We start from the raw sequence: 19,176 nt of genomic DNA, 5'->3' as shown, positions 1-19,176 counted from the left end.
TCCCCCTGTAAAGCAAGCAGACTGTTGCCCACCGAGACGTTATCACTCCCACTGTAGTCTGCTCTCCAGGACTCTGTGTTCTAATGCTCTCACCAGTTGAGCTGCCTGTTTACCAAGAGTAAGTTGTATCTGTTCTCAAGCCTGTTGGGACCACTGGAACTGTTTTTCTAATTACTTAATTAAAATAAACATAATAAAAACCAATGAAATATTAGCGGGATAAGTAGGAAAGTGGCTGTTTCATTCAAAATGAAATTGAAGGCTTTGGAAAGACTCAAAAAAGAGCCAAATTATGGATGTCGAATTAGGGGTGGGTGAGCCAACAGTAAAAGATTCAGAGGGGGTAAGAATTTTAAAAATCCAGAAGAATGCTGCATTCAGGTGGTCTCACAAAGACCTCTAGTTCTTGCTCTCTTTTACAGAATCCTAACGGGGAAATTTCAGACAATGCATTGAGTGTAATGCTTATGCAGGAAAGAGAACACAAAAGCCCAGACAGGGGACACATACACCATGATCTTGGCTCTACATCAAATGATTAGCAATGCAATAGATTTAGACATAGACATAGGTAAAAGAAAATGCTTAAGGTGTGTTTGTATAATCCTTGATTCTCCATTTTAACTAACTACCACTTCCTACTACTTCTAATAAGGTTTCTCCTGTACTGTCATATACATATTTGACAATGTCCATCAAGAACCACCCCAAAAGTTCTACTCTCTCATCTCCTCATCTCACTTTGGGAAATTTCATCTAAGAAAATGATTCAAAAATCTAGAAAAAGCTATATGTGCAAAGATGAAATATTTATATAGTAAAAACTTGGTTTATGATTCACCTAATGCCACTGCCCTTATTTTCTTTGAGGGGTTTATACCCCACCTCCTCTGTGTATAGTCTTGGTGCTACTGTGCAGCTAGGCATTCAGGCTTCACCTCTCCTAGGTCTGTGTATGTGACCCAAGATAGGTCAGTCACATTTTCTCACTCTCTCTCCCTCTGTAGTGGAATAACTCAAGGAGAGGAAACCAGAGCTAACATGTATTCAATCTAACAGCAAAGCTCTAACCAGATCATCAAGCAGTTCCTGTGATCCTGATCCCCAGAATTTCCCCAACTCTTGGGTTTTTTGTTCACCTGGTTCTTCAATCTCCTTGTGAACTTTGAGAACTCATCTATACGATTCACATAAATCCCTTTTCTGCATAAGCTATCCAGAATTGGTTTCTGTTACTTGCCAATGAAGAACCCTAACTGACTTGGTTTATAAAAGTAGAAAAATATAGGAATCATCTAAACATCAAAAAATTGGAAAACAGCAATATATAGTTTAGCCACTCAAGGAAATATTATGCTGTCATTAAAAATTATAGTTATTAGGATATATAATACAATAATGATGTCTATAATACAATATCTGTGGGGAAAAAAGTCAAGGTGCAAAATCTTACATGCAGTATAATTACAACTATGTAAAATATACACAGAAGAACTTCAAAATAATAATATTGTTGGGATTATGTTTTTTGTTCATTTTCGTATTTTTTACATTTTACTAATTGAACTGCCATCTTTTCAAAATAGAAAAGCTAATTTTTATGTTTGTTCAGTTTTTTAAATAGGAAAAGAAACAGATGCAAACACTTTGGTCCTTTATTGTTGTCACTATCTGTCTTTATAATGGGGCATGAGTTCTCCCATTGGTTCACTGCTTAACTGTCTGTTGCCATATAATGGATATTGCACCTCAGATTCTTGAGTGCCTAGGATGGGCTGGGCACAGTGCTAGAACTTTACGCCATCTCTAATCCTTATAACAATCCTATGAGGTCAATAATATTGTTCCCAATTTTCAGAAAAACAAATTGAAGCCTAGAGTTTGTAGCAGCTAACTCCGCATGATAAGTGACAGAGACAGGATTCGATTAGCATCATGTATCACATATGTTCTATAGCACAATTTTGTTTATATATGAAACAAGGTATTAAAATTAACATTTCATTAAAATGAAAATCTGAATTTTCATCCAGACACTAATATACAATAGGTATGACATTTCCAAGTGAGGAATCACTATAGACTTTCAAAGTAAATTGTTGAGAACAATTTCCCAGGCCCTTCACCCACTTGGATGATATAAAAGGGTAGAAAAATAGAGGAAGAAGATTTCTGTGAGTAGGCTTATTTGGGAGAGAGCTGTGCTGGAAGTTTCATTCCCTCTCCCAGGTGCTTAGAGGGTTTCTTTCACAGAGCTACTCAGAAGTGACCCCTACATATGGGAGCAGCTCAGCAGATGGACTGGGGTCCATTTTCTGCCAGGGAAATCAACAGAAGGGGCAATGGGCTGGCAAGTGCACTTCCGGGACTGTCAGGGCCAGGGATGCTGATTGCTTCCTCGGGACGAAATGAGGTCCCCTGCGGCAAAAGCTGAGTTGATTTGTCTCAGTTCTGGTCAATCAGGGCAGCTTAGAGGGACCAAGGCACCCAGAAGCAAGTAGCTAGATGGAACTCCTAGAGGTTGGGGAAAGGAATCACAAGTCACCACCCAAAATAAAGATAGATCCAAGGACTTACAGGGAAGGAGAGCCCAGTAGGAAACTTCTGAAAAGTACACAAAAGAAAGAGTCACAAGTAAGAGAGACAGCTATAAGCATCCACTGGGGCCAAGGAATCCATGTGCCACACACAAGACAGCACCAGTTCAAGAAGGACCTGCCTTTACCCTAGCACCTTTCTCCCCATTGGAGCCTGGCGGGGTTAGACACAGGGCAGCTAGGAGGCTGGAAGTAAGAGAAGAACAAAACAGAGGAGAGAGAAGCTTCCAATGAAGCCCATCTTCCCCACATCATGCTTCCCACTGGCATCAGGGAAGAAGATTTAAAGCCAAATCCAGCTCAGAACTTAAATTTTATCTTGGACTAAGCTTTCAAATTACTGCATTAAGACTGCATTTTCGGGAACTGCCCTGGTGGTCCAGTAGTAAAGAATCCACCTTCCAATGCAGGGGACATGGGTTTGATCCCTGATCGGGGAATGCTGCGGGGCAGCTAAGCCTGCGCGCCACAACTACAGAGCCCACATGCCCTGGAGCCTGTGTGCCACTACTGGAGAAGAGAAAACCCACACGCCACAACTAGAGAGAAGCCCGCATACCACAACAAAAGATCCCGCATGCCGCAACTAAGATCTGACACAGACAAAAAAAAATTTTAATTTAATTTAATTAAAAAAAATTTTAAAAGAAAGACTGCATTTTCAACCAAAAGTGACTGTCAAACTGTTGAAACTGTGTACAAGCCCCTGTGTCCTTATTTTTTGAAGTAAAAGGCTGACTCAGGAGTTAATGATTGGGAAACGTGAAGATGTAGAAACAAAGAATAGCTGTTGGGCTGAGGAACAGGTAAAAATTTAGACTATAAATCTGCCGAATAGCAGAATCACATAACTCCCAGTTCCCTGAAAGATATAGATAAAGGCCTGATACATATTCCTAAATTGTTTTTACAGGAAGCAGACACCCACCAGATGAAAACTGCTGACCAAAAGAACATGGACCCTAGACTGGTCGAAACCAGAAGGTTGATGATGCTTGGAACTTCACCTTGATGCCAATCAATCCCAGAATTGTGTACAAGATGATCATTCATGCTGCAGCCCCCTCCCTCACTCTGCCTTTAAAACCTCTCGCCTAAAAGTCATCGGAGAGTTCAGGTCTTTTGAGCATGAGCTGCCCATTCTCTTTGCTTGGCACCCTGCAATAAATGCTGTACATTCCTTCACAACCCGGTGTCACTAGATTGGCTTTACTGTATGTGGGCAAGCAGACACAAGCTTGGTTTGGTAACACTTCTTGTACTTAGGAGTGAGCAGAAAAGCCATGGCACCTGCCAGAATTCCTATGCAGAGACAGGGGAAATAATTCCCACTGAAGAAAACACTCAAGGGAGGAACAGAACTTTTTTTTAAGTCATGTTTTAATATGTCATGAGCTGTACTTGTTTAACATACTGGTTGAACACACAGGTTTTATTTATAGATGTCTGTCTGGCTGACTAGGCCTGTGCTCTAGGATAGGGCCTAAGGTTTGTCACCACAATATTCCCAATACTTAGTACAACACTTGGCACATAGTTAGTAAGAGTTTATCAGATTCTCTCCCCACTGATCACACTACCTAAAGAAATGGTGGATGAACTAGGAAAATCATCTTATTTCCATATGATACCTTCAGTAACTTATTTGAATTTCTCACATCTTGAGAGAGATTGGGAAACAATTTATCTGTTTCCTTTATTTAACAAGTTCTGGCAATGACCTCTTTAGGTATCCAAAACAGCATTGTTTGAGGTTATTTCAGGGCACTATGTTTTTTCCAAAATAGCATTTTATTGTTGTTTAAAGTAATTCTGAGAGCACTCCATATTAAATATTTTGTGCTAAATCTTCTCTGATTTTTTTAGAGGGTATATAAGAGAAACAGAACCCAAAATATAGGTAGACAGAGAGATAGGTAGGCAGATAGAGAGAGAGAGAGAGAGAGAGAGAGATAGGTAATAGACAGATTGATTGATTGATTTTACAAAATTGACTCATATGATTTGGGAGGCTGGCAAAGCCAAAATCCATAGAGCAGGCCAGCATTCTGGAGACCCAGGAAAGAGTTGATGGTACAGTGTTTAGTCCAAATTTCACAGGGCAGAATTCTGGAATTCCTTGTTGTCTTGAGGAGAATTCCTTCTTCTTCAGAAAACCTGTCTTTTCCTCTTAAGACTTTGAACTGATTGGATGAGGGCCACCCACATATGGAGGATAATCTGCTTTACTCAAAGTCCACTGATTTAAATGTTCATCTCATCTTAAAAAAAAAATGTCTTTACAGAAATATCTAAACTAGTGTCGCACCCAGCAACTGGGCACCATGGCCTAGCCAAGTTGACACACAAAATTAACCATAATAGGGGGAAAGATTAACCTTATATCAAGAATATAGGATATTATGGGGGTAAACATGCCTCTCCCCAGTGCTCCTGGACTAGGGGAAGTTAAAAAGTTTTCCCAACATTATTGTCATAAATGAGTTGGAGATTTTTTCTTTCTTTCTTTGCCCAGGTCTTCTAGAAAGAAGAGCCTGAGGCAGAGTTTAGTTGCTTATAACTTATATGGAAGGGCAAGCCCAGGGCTCTGACAATGAAGGAAAATGGGAAGTGAAGAAAGGGAAAACATGATGCCTTGTGGGGCAGTGTATTACCCTGTGGGTCATCACTTCACAGTGAGCTAAGAGCCTCAGCATATCACTCAGAAGGCTTTCTCACCCAGTACTGTACACAGATGGGCCAAGAAGAGAGAGACTGTCTCAAAGTGGTACCAAGGAGAGAGAAGGAGATATTCATCTGTCTGACTCACCCCTTCTCCTGCTTCCCATTGGCCAAGATTGACTCCACAAGGACATAACCGCATACCCACACTTCCCGATGCATCACCTTGGGGACTGCTCAGGAAGCCAGGTCCCAGGTTCCCACACCCTGTGGCATGGTGTCAGGTCCAACTTCACAAATGGAGCGGTGACCTGACAAAGTGAGGTGTCATCAAGAGAGAAAGAAAGGAGCGGAGGAGAACATCTTAGAAAACTAAAGTTTGTATCCCAAGACACATCAACTTTAGGGAGTGAATAAAAACAGAAAAACAGTGAGAAAAGGTGATTAGAATCGAATGCTGATCCTATTTGTAAGTGCCTATTTGTAGAGTCTGAGGTGAGATTTTAATTCCCAAGGGTTAGGGGAAAAGAGCTTTGGAGTCAGATGAGTCAGAGTTTAAATACAAGCCCAGCCCCTTTCCAGCTGTTACCCTGAGCCTCCTTTATTTCTCAATCTGTAAACCCAGGAGAATGAATGCTCCCTGCAGCCAGGGCTGTGATGAGATTTAAATGAAATCCTGTCCCTAGACTGACACACAGAAATGCTCAATCAGGATAAGATTTCTTCCTTTTCCTTATTTTATCCAACATTCTTCATCTGCCCTATAGTAAGATATTCAGAGAAGGAGTTTAAGACCTGAATAACTATCCACAATCACTTTCAAATCTCATGGATGTGCACATTTCAGGTAAAAAGAAATATAGGAATAGTGTAAAAGAGTTATTAGCTACATGGTATGACGTTTAGTGAAATTTAATTTTAGAACAGTTTGCTGAACATATTCTTAGCTTTCATCACTCAACAAATATTTGTGAATCATCCATGTGTGAGGCATAGATTCATAGGCTGTGTTTTGGTAAATTTATGCCATTAGAGGTAGATATTTTTAGAATCCGTTGTGGCAAACAGAACATCATTTTGATAATAGTAAACTGTTAAAGCAAATCCATTGGTCTTTTTGTAGCTCAGGAAGTGGGTCTGGGGATATTGTTGGCAGGAGAGGGGGCCACATGGTAACTGCTGTAACAGAGGTGGTGTTACATAAAGGAACTCGCTCTTGTTCAATTGTGCCTTGCTTTAGTACATACTATTCCCATGAGCTAGATTTCTCATCTTTATCCTTCAAAAAAAAACCTCTAGGCAGCCATGTATTCCCTTCCTTTATCATCACCCTAGTCTGTTTCTGATACCTGTCCTCCACCCTTCTCCATCACAGCACCCATCATACTCCATTGCTGGGTAGTTGCTGATTTTCTGGTCTATATTACCACATTGAATAACAGCTCCTTGTGGACAGACTCATGCCTACTCATCTGGCTAAGTCCAGGGCCTGACACAGTGCTTGGCACATATTGGGCACCCAATGGAGGAAGAGAGGGAGCAAGAGAGGAAGGAAACCTACTACATTAATACATAAATAAATTAGTTAATATATAAATACATATATAACTGGGTCAGTATATAAAAGAGTAGGCATTATGTACAGTTGTATAAGAGTATATAGAACGTGAATTTTGATAAAGTAATTTTGTAATAATTTTGGTTTTAATTTTATAGTTTTAGCATCTCCCTTTTTTGGCCAAAGAACCCTAATTTTTTGTTCTTACTGAAGAAACTGAAACAGAAAAAAGGAAAGTTATTCTCTTCCATTCACAACTTATAAATGGACAGAAACCCCATTCAAACTAAGTTCAGAGAATTTATTGGCTCTGGTCTTTGAAAGTCCAGAGAGTATATCAGCTTCAGGAATAGCTGGATCTGTGGGCTCTTTCCACTTCTCAGTGTTCCTTTGGGTTGACTTTTCAGATTCAGATTTACCTCACTGATACTTCTAGAAGCTCCAGTGAACAAAAGTACAGTTTTCCAACAGCTCCAACAAAAGTCTCAGAACTGAATCCCACTGGTCTGTCTTGGGTCATGTGCCCATCTCTGAACCAATCATTGTAGTAAGGCAGATGATCATATAGGCCTGGGCCATGGTTCACCCCTGGAATTTGGGGCAGTATCAGAGTCCCCTGTACACCATGGATAAGAGTGGAAGAGATGCCACTCTCCAAAAGGACATGAAGGTGCTGTCCCCAGAGGAGGGAATGGTTTTGCTGGATGGCAGAACAGCATCTGATCAAAATAAAGTGATGATAGAGTCAAGAGTGGAGTTGATGGATTTCTATGAGAAAATTTCCAAAGTTCTTGAGGGGGTGGGGATAACAGTGGAAATGGAAGGAAGGGAGGGAGTGGAAAGATAAAAGGAGGGGGACTGAGAGACACAGGGTAATGGCCAGGCTGCGCTGGGTAATGACAGAGAACAAAGAGCGAGGCAAGCAAGACGGCCAAGTGACAATGTGGACTGGACAGGTGACATGAATACCAGTACTTCGAGAGGATCTCTCATGCATGGGTACTACCCTAGAAGCCTATCCATTTCCATTCGACTTTGATAAAATCCTAGAATCACGTTTCCAAGTTTAGGAAAACTTCCTTCTCTTTGTTCCTTCAAAAGCAACCTGGTCTTTGAAATCTGGCTTCCAAAAAAAAAAAAAGCCAATTTTATTATTATTATCATTATTAATCTCCTGATTGAAGAGGAAGGTAATGGGATTAGCAGTCCAACAGACCCTGTCAAATCCCTGCTTTGCCACTTGGCAGCTGTATGAACTTGAACAAGTCGCTTCCCCCTCAGAGCATCAGTTTCCAGAGCTGTAAAATGGGGATCAATCAGGATTTTGGAATATGTGACAGCCACCAGTCAAGTCCCCGAAGTGCTCGACTCCTGTGAGTTGCTATTACTGTTACTCATGGCACTGTAAAATTTAGAGATCTAAAAAAGCCCAGCCATGAGTTCCTCACAACAAGTTCATAACTAAAGCCAGCAGGACAGGCCCCAGATGTGTCTGCAGCCTGTGGAATTTTTCATTAAGGAGCAAATGCTTCCACTTTCTGAAGATCAACATTAACCCAGGCTTTTTTTTTATTTTTTTCCATACCACCATTAGACTCTGCTCAGGATTCTCAGAGGGAAACAGTACTTAGATAATTCATTTTTAATCATCTGAGCCACACAAGAAAATTTCCTTCTTATCAAAAGATGAAAAAGCAGAAATGAGGGCAAGAGCAAAAGGGAAAAGGGGTTTTGCTGGATCTGAACTTGAGCTATGGCCTGCACTTGTAGAGAAAAGTCAGTGACTTGCTGGTTTTCACACTGGGTGGGCCCACCCTCTACCACATGAACTTGCATTTCATCCCTTTAGTCATCCACCCAGTTATTCATCTCCCAACACTCACTGGCTACACTCTGCACCAGTTTTGAGGCTGGGCACCAGGAACAGTGTGAAATAAGACCTGTCCTTCACCGTAAGTAGCTCATAATCCACAGCTAGTGTCCTGAACTGTTTTAATAAAGGACCAGATAAAAGTAAATCATTTAGACTTTGCAGGCCGCATGGTTTCTGTCGCAGCTACTCATCCCAGCCATCATAGCACGAAAGCATCTAGAGACACAGGGTATATGAATGGGTGGAGCTATGTTCCAATAACCCTTGACAAGCAGCCCTAGTTTGCCCACCCCTGCTCTAGAGGCAGAGGATGCCACAGGCAAATAAATACAAGGTTTTTAATTGTCCCAAGACAGAGATGAAGGCAAGAGGGAACAGTGGCTTGTGCTGGAATTTAGGCACAAAACTAAGAGAGATGATTAAATATTGGGGAACTTTTGAGACTTATTGGGGAGAAGAGTCATTAAGGATGATGCCTAGGTTTCTGGCCTGGGCAACTGGGTGGTAGCCCTTACTGAGGCTGCCCCAAGGGGAAGGTCATCCAAATCAGTGTCTCTCGACCTTTTTTAAAATTATCACCTCTCATCTGGAGCCTTTTTAGACATTATTTGCTTAACAACCCCCCAGAAAATTCTAATACCACCAATGTACTATATATATTTGTGCACTGATATACATCTCTGCTTTATACATAAAGAGAGTAAGAGGTTTTTTCCCTACCCACAAGAGACAATTTTCATCCCCTTGGGAGCAAGTTAGCCCCTGTCAAGAATGCATGGTCTAGATATAGGAGAGGTGACTCTATCTCCTGCCTATCCATGGCCTTCGAGGGGGCATGGCCAGAACCTCGAGATGTCCAGAGGAAGACCGTGTTACAACACAGCAGGGCAATGCCACCTTCCAGGGCTTTTGTTACCTTCTCAACCTTCTGAACCTTCTGGGATTACTTTGCCCCAGATTTTCACTTGGCTTTTCACCCACAGTCACAAGGTGATTTAAAAAAAAAAAGAAAAAGGATATTCACAACTGGCACCATAACTCCCCTTAAGAAGAGGATCCTAATTCGGTGTGGAGAAAACACCTAAAGAAGTGCTTTGGGTAGAAGATGAGAGCCTTGGTGTAGGTATTACTGGAGAGGGGTGTAGAAAGCATTTACTGTTCTGGAGAACAGGATGGGGTGGAAAGAGAAGCTAGGGCAGACCCAGCAAGACAGGAAGGCCACGTGAAACACATGGATCCCTTCCCTCAGCCTGTAAATCTTCAAGGAATGCAACAAGCACACCCAAGATGTCCCACATGAGCACATTTCTTGTGGGAAGATGTGAAGGGGCTGGGATTTTCACCAGAGAGGAAGGCAAAGGAAGGTGAATGCATGAAGGTGCAGCAGGCAGAACCCAAGCAGGTGAGCCCAGGAATAGAAAAATTCTGGAGGTGTCTCATTTCCAAGACAACATAACTGGGAGCATGAGATGATCCCACTCAAATTTCCAGGTCCAGGGAGGCCCAGGAAGATGGCCAAGGATTGCTTTCTGTATCAGCTCCCATAAACGTGCAAGCCACAGAAGACCCAGCAGAAAGTTAAGCAACCAGGAACTATTATATCAGGAATAAAATGTTCAGAGGGAGGACATATCAGGGTTGGTTCATTCAATCCTAACATTATCATCATGGCATCTTCCATCTTTCCCCTGCCATCCTTGTCATGTGGGCCATGTCTCCCTTCCGGGGTTCCCAGGGGCTACCACAGTTACAGCCACATCTAGAGGCAGAAAAAGTGTGAGTGGCTGTTGTGTAAAAGAGTGAAGAAAACTTTCACAGATTCTCACCCGAACCCCGAGTCCTCAGCACACATCTCAGAGATAATGGATTTATCATAGATCCTTGTCCATAGCAGCCCCAGGCAAGAAGAATGGAATTAACTTGATTGGCCAAACCAGTGATTCTCAGAGTACAGTCCCTGGATCAGCAACATCAGCATCACCTAGGAGCTGCTTAGAAATGCAAATCACCAACCCCAGCCCAGGCCAACTGAACCAGTAACTTTAGGGGTGGGAGCCAGCAATCCATGGTTTAGGGAGCCCTCCAGGTGATTCAGATGCACCCTGAAGTTTTGAAACTAACCACCCGGATTAGACTAATAAACATGCATCCCTGTGGACTTACCTGTCCTGCAGGTGGCTACCTGAGCATGAGAGAGGCTAATTGGAAAGTCAGCAATATATATATCAAGTATAAATTTAACTGCATGTATATCAGGGTGGAGAGCCTGTACTCTCATCACTTGGCAGGGAAGAGATGAATGAATTCCTCATGGATCAGGTGGACCCATGAAAGTACCTGGGCTTAAGCATCTTGCCAAAGGCAAGACAACGCAAGACTTTAAAGGAGAAAGATCTTTGCCCCACATCTAAAGATTAGCAACAAAATGTATACTGCTATTTTATAGAGTAAAATAAAATGCTTAAGATATGTTGGTATAATCTTGTTTTAAATTATCAATTACCTATTTAAATTAACAATTTCCCTGTTGCTTTGAATAAGAAAGGAAACTTAAACACCGCTCAACAACTGATAGAATAAGCAACACCCAAAAAAAAATTGTAAAGATGTAGGCTATCTAAACAACATGATTAACAAATCTGACCCAATTGACATATATAGAACACTGCACACAACCATAGAAAAATACATTTTTTAAGTGCACATGGATTTACCAAAACTAGCCACATTGCTGGGTCATGAAGCAAAGGTCCACAAATTCCAAAGGACTGAAATTATACTGAGTATGTTCTCTGACTGTAATGGGATTAATCTAGTTATCAATAACAAGAATATTTTCAACATTTGGAAATATTTGGAAATTAAGCAACATGCTTCTAAATAACCCACTAGTCAATGAAGAAGTCAAAAATAGAAATAAGAAATCATCTTGCACTAAATGCTAAGGAAAATATTACATGGTTGTGGGCCACAGCTAAGACGGTGCTTATGAGGAAATATATATCAAGTATAACTTTAACTGCATGTATCTAGAGAAAAGAAAGTCTGAAAATGAATAATCTAAGAATCTATCACAAGAAGTTAGAGAAAGAGGAGCAAATTAAGCCCAGATGAAGTTGAATAAAGGAAATGATAAAGTGTAGAAATTAATTAAATAAAATGGAGACTTATGAAATCTTACATGGAAAGCATCTAGTGTGTAACAACCGCAAGGAATGAGTAGCCGTCTTTCACTTTAGTTGGAATACTGCTAGTGTTTCCCCATTCGGCATAATCCTGGCTTTGGAGCTAAGTATATTTTATTATGTTAAGGAAGAATCAATTGATTTCTATTTTATAAATAATCGTTGAGTTGTGTCAAATTTTGTGTTGAGTTGTGTTTGATTGTTTCAGCAATCATAGAGGTAATCTGGTGATTTTTCTCTTTAAATCATTAATTTAATCAATTTCCTAATATGAAATCGTCCTTGAATTCCTGAAATAATACTTGGCCCTATAATATTATTTCTGTTACATTTTCTTTCATTTGTGAGAGTTCTTTTCAAGTCTTTTATTGTGATGCTACACTGTGGTCTCTAATACTTTATTTAGATTTTTGTATTGATATTCATAGGTAACTTTGGTCTTTCAGTTTTCTTTTCATCTCAATCTTTATCAGGTTTTACTAATGTTAATGTCACTTTTTTAAAAAAAAACATGTTTCTTTTCCTTTTTCTTTGTTCTAGCTTAGTTTAAATAAAATTGGAATTATCAGTTATTTAACATTTTGCCTTGAAGAATTACAGATTTAGAGAAAAGTTGTTTAACAAAGTACAAATTTACCATACCCCAGATTCCCTAAATCTATATGTCATTTTTTCTGAGTCATTTAAGAGTAAGTTATACATATATCCCTTTAGCCCTAAATACTTAAGTGGGTATTTTCTGAACACAAGGATGTACTCTTAAAAAACCACAAGACAATTATCAAAATCAGGAAATTAACATTGATACAGTCCTATCATCTAATCTATAGACCTTATTAAATTTTATCAGTTTTCCCAAAAATGTCTTTCATAAAATTTTTTTCTCTAGTTAGGACCCAATACAGCATCACATGTGTATTTATCATGTCTCTCCAGTCTCCTTTAATCTGGAGCTATTCCTCAGTCTTTGTCTTTAAAAATCTTGATATTTTTGAAGAGTGCAGGTTATTTATTTTGTGTAATATCCCTCAACTGGAGTTTTCTGGTGTTTCTTCATGACTGGATTTAAGTTACAATTTTTTGTCAGAAATGCCACAAAAATGAGATCATGTCCTTCTTAGTGCATTATATCAGGAGACACACATATGTTTGTCCTGCTATAAATGATGTTCACTTTGATCATTCAGTTAATGTGTATCTACCAGATTCTCTGCTATAAGGAATATCTGTGCTTTAATAGTTTGGTTAAAATTCCCCTAGAAACTTTATAACATTTTTTTTTCTTCATGGAGGGGATGGTAGCTTTTTCAAGACTTTCTTTATAACTGGTTTATTTAGACATTAATCTCTTCCAAGATCAGGCTTGATAAATTACATTTGCCTAGAAAATTGTTTATTTCGTCTAGATTTTAAATTTTATTTTTAGGGATTTATAGGAACTGATCTCATTTTTTTAAACTCCTGTTTGATAGTGTTTCCCCCTTGTCATTTCTTTTTTTTTTTTGAAGGTTTATAAACATTTGGAATTTTATTTAAAAAAAAACATCACAACCATGAACATTGTTACAGTTAGAGAGGCCCTCTTGGTTCTCCACAATGATACTGAGCATGCTCACAAGAGATTCCCATTGTTTAGTCTTAGTTAAACAACCATCTCTAAAAGAAGGAAAAAAAAAACTCAGCACACTACCATTTAACTTGTTTTAATGTTTCTTCACAAATGGTGAAAAATACTAAAGTACAGACAGGAATAATCATAATGCTGTGGCCAACATTATAAATATGGAATTATAAATTTAAAACATTTTCTGGTTTAAAAAATAAATCTGGTAGTCAATGCAGCTCTGCAGGGTCTCTGTGTCTAGTAGGGCCGGTCTCTGCGTTCCTGATGGTGCTCGCCTTTATCCATTTTTCCAGGTCCTCCACGCCCGCCTCTTCTTCCTCCCATCTGTTCCATCAAAGGTCCAGGGGGTCCCCCAGGGCCACCTCGTCTTCCTCCACCAAAGCCACCGCGGTCCATGCCCCGGATGCCACGGAAGCCACCTCTGTCTCCACCACGGCCACCTCTGAACATTCCACCAGGACCACCTCAATCCATGAGGCCACCTCTTCCTCCCCGCATGCCACCAGGGCCACCTCTGCCACGGTCACCGCCCGGGGGTGGGAAAGGTGGTGGGAGGAAGCCTTCAGGCTTTGGGGCCTTACACTGGTTGCACTCTGTTCTCCACGCAAAGTTCTGGTTTCCACACCCCGGATTGGGGCACTGCCAGTCTCCAGCTCGGTGCTGGACATTTCCTCCTCCAGAAGGGTTCCCTCGGGAACCACGGGGCCCTCTTGGTGGGAAGCCTCCTCTGTCTCCTCCACGGCCTCCCATGCGACCCATGGGTCCTCCAGGACCTCCTGGGCCTCCTGGACCTCCTCGGAGTGGCGGCGGCATCCCTCTGCCCTCACGGGGGGGCATTCCTCCCCGCATGCTGTTCATTGGAGGCTTCTTCCGAGCAAGAGAAACTTTAAGTTTGCTCCCTTGAAAATCTTTCCCATCAAACCACTCGACCCCTTGTCATTTCTTATTTTGCATATTTGAAGTTTCTTTTTATTTTGCTTCATTAGTTAGCTAGTGGGTATTTTATATATTTTTCCAAGAACTTGCTTTTGGTTTCATTTGTTTATTACTTCTAAGACTTTTGTTGCCTAATTTGTTAATCTCTGCTTTCATTTTTTTAATTTTTAAATTAACATACAATAAAATTGACTTTTGTGATATAGTTCTATGAGTTTTAACACAGGAATAGTTTCATGTAACCACCACTAATATTAGGAAAACAGAATAGTTCCATTCCTCCCAAAATTTCTTCATGCTGACCCTTTGTAGTCACTCCATCCCCTAGTCCCTAACCCTGGACAACCATTGATCTGATCTGTTCTCTGTCTCTCTAGTTTGCCTTGTATAGAATGTCATGTAAAAGGAATCATACAGGAAGTAGACTTTTGAGACTTCTTTCACTCAGCCTAATGCCATTGAAATTCATCTATGTTGTTGAATGTATTGATAATCTGATCCTTTTTATGGTTGAATAATATTCTGTTGTATGAATGGACAAAAGTTTGTTTATCCATTAACCCATGGAAGGACATTTGGGTTGTTTCCACTCTGGAGTGATAATGAATAAAGCTGCTAAAGAAGCTGCTACAAAAAGTACATATAAAGAATTTCTCTTTATTCTTTACGAGGTAATAAGTTTCCCATATGCTAAATATATCTACCTTATTAATTACTTATTCAATTTAAATATACCTGACCTGTTATTGACTAAGAGATTTAATGTCCCTTAATATTGCTATGTTTCTATCATGTATTATTTTTCCTCCAAGTAATTCTTGTAGTTTTCACTTTAATCAGTGCTGATGCATCATTGTGAATCACACTCTTTGTCCGTTTTTTTTTTTTTTCTTGGCTTATTGAATCCCTTAATTTTAGAGATGTGTCCTGTAAACATTATAATATTGGTTTTTCATTTCTGACCCAATCTGAATTTATTTTTCCATTAATAGATGAGCATATTAGTTTCTCATTGCTGCTGTAACAAATTGTCACAAATTTAGTAGCCTAAAACAACACAAATTTGTTACCTTACAGTTCTAAAGATCAGAAGTCTGAAATGGGTCTCACTGGGCTAAAAGCAAGGTGCTGACCCAGCTGTATTTCTTCTGGAGGTTCTAGGGGAGAATTCTTTCCTTGCTTCGTCCAGGTTCCAGAGGCTGCCTGAACTTCCTTGGCTTATGTCCCCTTCATCCATCTTCTAAACCAGAATTATAGGTTGAGTCTTATTCAGATTGGACCACTTCTCTTCTATACTCAAGTTTCCCTCTGCCTCTTTAAAGAATGCTTGTGATTATATCAGGCCTACCTAGAAAATCCAGTTTAATTAAATATCTCCTTAAACTCAACTGAGCTGTAACCTTAGTTCCATCCACAACCCTTGCCATGTAACATAACTTAATCACAGGTTCCAAGGATTAAGATGTAAACATCTTTGGGGACCTGGAGAGGGAGCATTATTCTTCCTACCACAGTGAGTTTAGTCCTTTTACATTTAATAGTATGGCCAATACTTTGGTCTAAATTCTGACATATTTTTGTACTTTCTTTGCTTGGTGATCAATTTTCTTTGGTTCATTTCCTATAGGCAGTTCTTCTGATATTTAGAAAGGTTTGTACTTTATTCTAGTGATTACTTTTAAATTATAATAGTATATGATATTCTTAGTCATTAATTTTTTACTTATCTATTAGTTCCCTATCATCAAATTTTAGTTAATAGTATCCTTCTTTAGTGTTTATATTTGTACTCTTAAATATGCCATAATAGATTGACTTATTGTCCTAAGTTCTTCACTCAAGAGCAATATATTCTTCTCACCACCATTGATAATGGGCTTGGACACGTGACTTGCTTTGGCCAATGTATTGTTAACAGATAGGAAATGAGCAGTCCTGAAACGTGCTTCATTAGTTGGCTTGGCCTCTTATACTCTCGTGGTGTGCTATTAGAAGACCTCCCTCTGGGAGCTGCTGCCCCTTTAGCCTGGGTCCAGAGCTAATACATCTGAATATCTGAACCCAACCCACAGCTTGCAGCCAAACCAAGATGACTCACAGCCTGAAGCAGGTCCTCCTGACAATTTCACTTTGGATCAGCCCAAACCTCAGTCAAACTGGTAACAGATGAATGTGAGAATAAATGTTCTTGTTGTTCTTCTTGTAAATTCTGACTGTGGGGGATTGATTATTATATAGCAAAAGCTGGCTATTATATTTTTATTTCTACTACTTTGTCAGCTTTAAATGATATGATTTTACTCCCAGCCATTATATGAAACAATCAATATACTTTCTTTTCCTTCTATTTTCTTTACCTTTTCCTCCCTGGTTTTTGTAAGTTTTATTATTTCTATGATGTTCTACAATATGTAACATTCTTATTGTATTCTACCACTTTAATACCCACATTAATATTAGTCTTGGTTTCAAATACTCTATGTTTTCACTTATATGTGAAATCTAAAAAATAATAAAACAAATGAATGAATATAAGAAAGCAGAAAGAGACTAATAGATACAGAGAACACATTAGGGGTTACCAGTACAAGAGAGGTAGAGGGGTGGGCAAGACAGAGGAAGGGTATTAAGAGGTACAAACTACCAGGAATAAAACAATTAAGATACAGGGATATAATATATAGCACAGGGACTATAACCAACATTTTTAATAATTTTAAATGGAGTATAATCTATAAAAATATCAAATCAGTTTGTTGTACACCTCAAACTAATATAACATTGTAAATCAACTATATTTCAATTAAAATATATACGTAAATTAGTCTTGGTTCTACTGTCAAATATGTACAGTGCTCACTCTCAGTCACTGTTAAACTTATACATAGTTTCTCAAAAAATGTCTTGGTTTGCTGAAGTTTGTCATTTTTATTTTCATCAAGGAGGGCTCATAGGAGCACATTCTCTGAGCTCTTGGGTTTTTAAAATTGTGTTTCTCTGGCTTCTATATGTAAAGGATATAAAGGTATAAAACCATTGATTCATATTCTCTTTTATTAGATATTGCTTAAATGTTGCTCTATTTTCATCTGGAACTGAATGTTGCTCTGGAGAAATCTGAAGCCAGCTGGAGGAGAGAAGAAATAAAGTCCTATATAAGGGGGAAAATCAGGAATCTTCATATTTGAAGTCCACTAATATTATGAGACAATGTCTCGGTGTTGACCATTTGGGGTCATCTTTGTCAGGCACATAATTTGTTCGTTGCAATATGTAGATTCAAAAAAATTTTTTTAGGAAACTCTTCTTTATACCTTTGTCATTTGCTCTGTTTCATTATTTTGGTTTTCTTTTTGATGAACTCCAATCATGCATATATTTGATCTCTTTTGACTCTCTTCTACATCTATACAGTCCTCTTTAGCTATTCTTTTAATCTACATTTCACTTTGTTTGTTCTTCTCACTTCTATTTTCTATGTCCTTTCTTGTATTTACATAGAGTTTATTAACCCTGTGCTCTGTCAAATTTTGTCTTTATTTTAATAATGGTTTCATTTTTTCTTCTATTTATTTTCTGAGTTTTGCCAGATCACATCTCATCCAGTGCTGCCTTGCAATCCCACCCCTGAGTTATTGCATGGTGGTTGTTCTCAGAGGTAATTGCTCCTATATGATATTTTCTGTAAGGTGGAAGTTTTGCTCACAATTTTAGTCTGTTCCAGGGCCATTTTACTAGTGAGTGTTCTTTGTTCATAACTTTTACTGCTCCTTTCTCCCTTTTTTATATAGTATCTTTGTTAAAATACAGCACTGGTTTGTTTGTTATTGCTCATTGTTGACTGAATTAGGACTTTCTGGACCAAACATTGGACAAAGTTTTCTGTAGGTGGGGAGAGGCCAGGGTAGAATTATAATAAAGTTGCTTTTCACAGCTCAGGGTCTCTCTTCTCATTTGCTACAAAGTCAGAGTGCTTCTACATATAACCTGGTGTGGAGGATTAAATTTCTATCCTCACTTGTTCATCTCCCAAAGTACTATGCATGTACACTCTTGTCATGGTCTTATGGTGATGGATTGTACTTCCTTATCTCTTGGTTTCAGATTTGACCATGCAACTTGCTTTGGCTAATGGGCTATTAGTGTGTATGCCATGAGCAAAGCATGAAATGTGCTTGTGTAGTTAGATTTACCTTCTTGACTCTTGCTTTTCATCACGAGAAGAATATGCCTCAGGTTGCCACTGACTTAAAAGGTTGAGATACACATGGAGCAGACCAGCACCCAGCCCTCAGACTGTAGTCAAACCCAGCTTAGAACAGCCTAGATACATTAACCCCAGCCACCCTGAAGACACATGAACAGGAAAAAATGTTTATTGAATTTGGAGGTGTTTGTTATGTAGCAAAAAATGACTGATACTTTCAGCCTTCTTACTTCTCTGAAGCTAACCAAGTTTGGGGGAATCTCTTCTTCTCAGCTTATCCTATGTCCCCATCCTCTTTTTCAACCAAAGGATAGATATTTTCTCCTTTAGACTAGTTCCCCCAGTATCAAGAAAGTTTGTCTTTGTCTTTGTTTTTTGGTCAAATACTTTACTGAACTCTCATCTCTGCTTTTGGCTACTGCCTCTCTCACAGCTACTGTGTGCTCTTTACAACCCCTACATAATATTTTTCAGCCTGTCTCCTAGCTTCACTAAAAATGGAGTTTGGAATTTTGTTTTCTATCCTCCTTATTGC

At 39.3% G+C, this 19,176-nt stretch overlaps 1 pseudogene across 1 annotated transcript; it reads right to left on the bottom strand.

Annotated features, from left to right (window-relative positions):
• Positions 1–13,376: 13,376 nt before the first annotated feature.
• Positions 13,377–18,649, bottom strand: LOC308616438 (RNA-binding protein EWS-like; annotated as a pseudogene). The gene is made up of 2 exons: positions 18,628–18,649; positions 13,377–14,430 (listed from the first exon to the last, which is right to left on the bottom strand). The product of its transcript is annotated as an RNA-binding protein EWS-like (transcript).
• Positions 18,650–19,176: the final 527 nt, after the last annotated feature.

The sequence above is a fragment of the Mesoplodon bidens genome (genome assembly GCF_964165515.1).
Source record: "Mesoplodon bidens genome assembly, chromosome: 4".
Taxonomy (NCBI): Eukaryota; Metazoa; Chordata; class Mammalia; order Artiodactyla; family Ziphiidae; genus Mesoplodon; species Mesoplodon bidens.
Note: the sequence above shows the minus strand (reverse complement) of the source record. Positions and strands in the feature narration are given on the sequence as shown.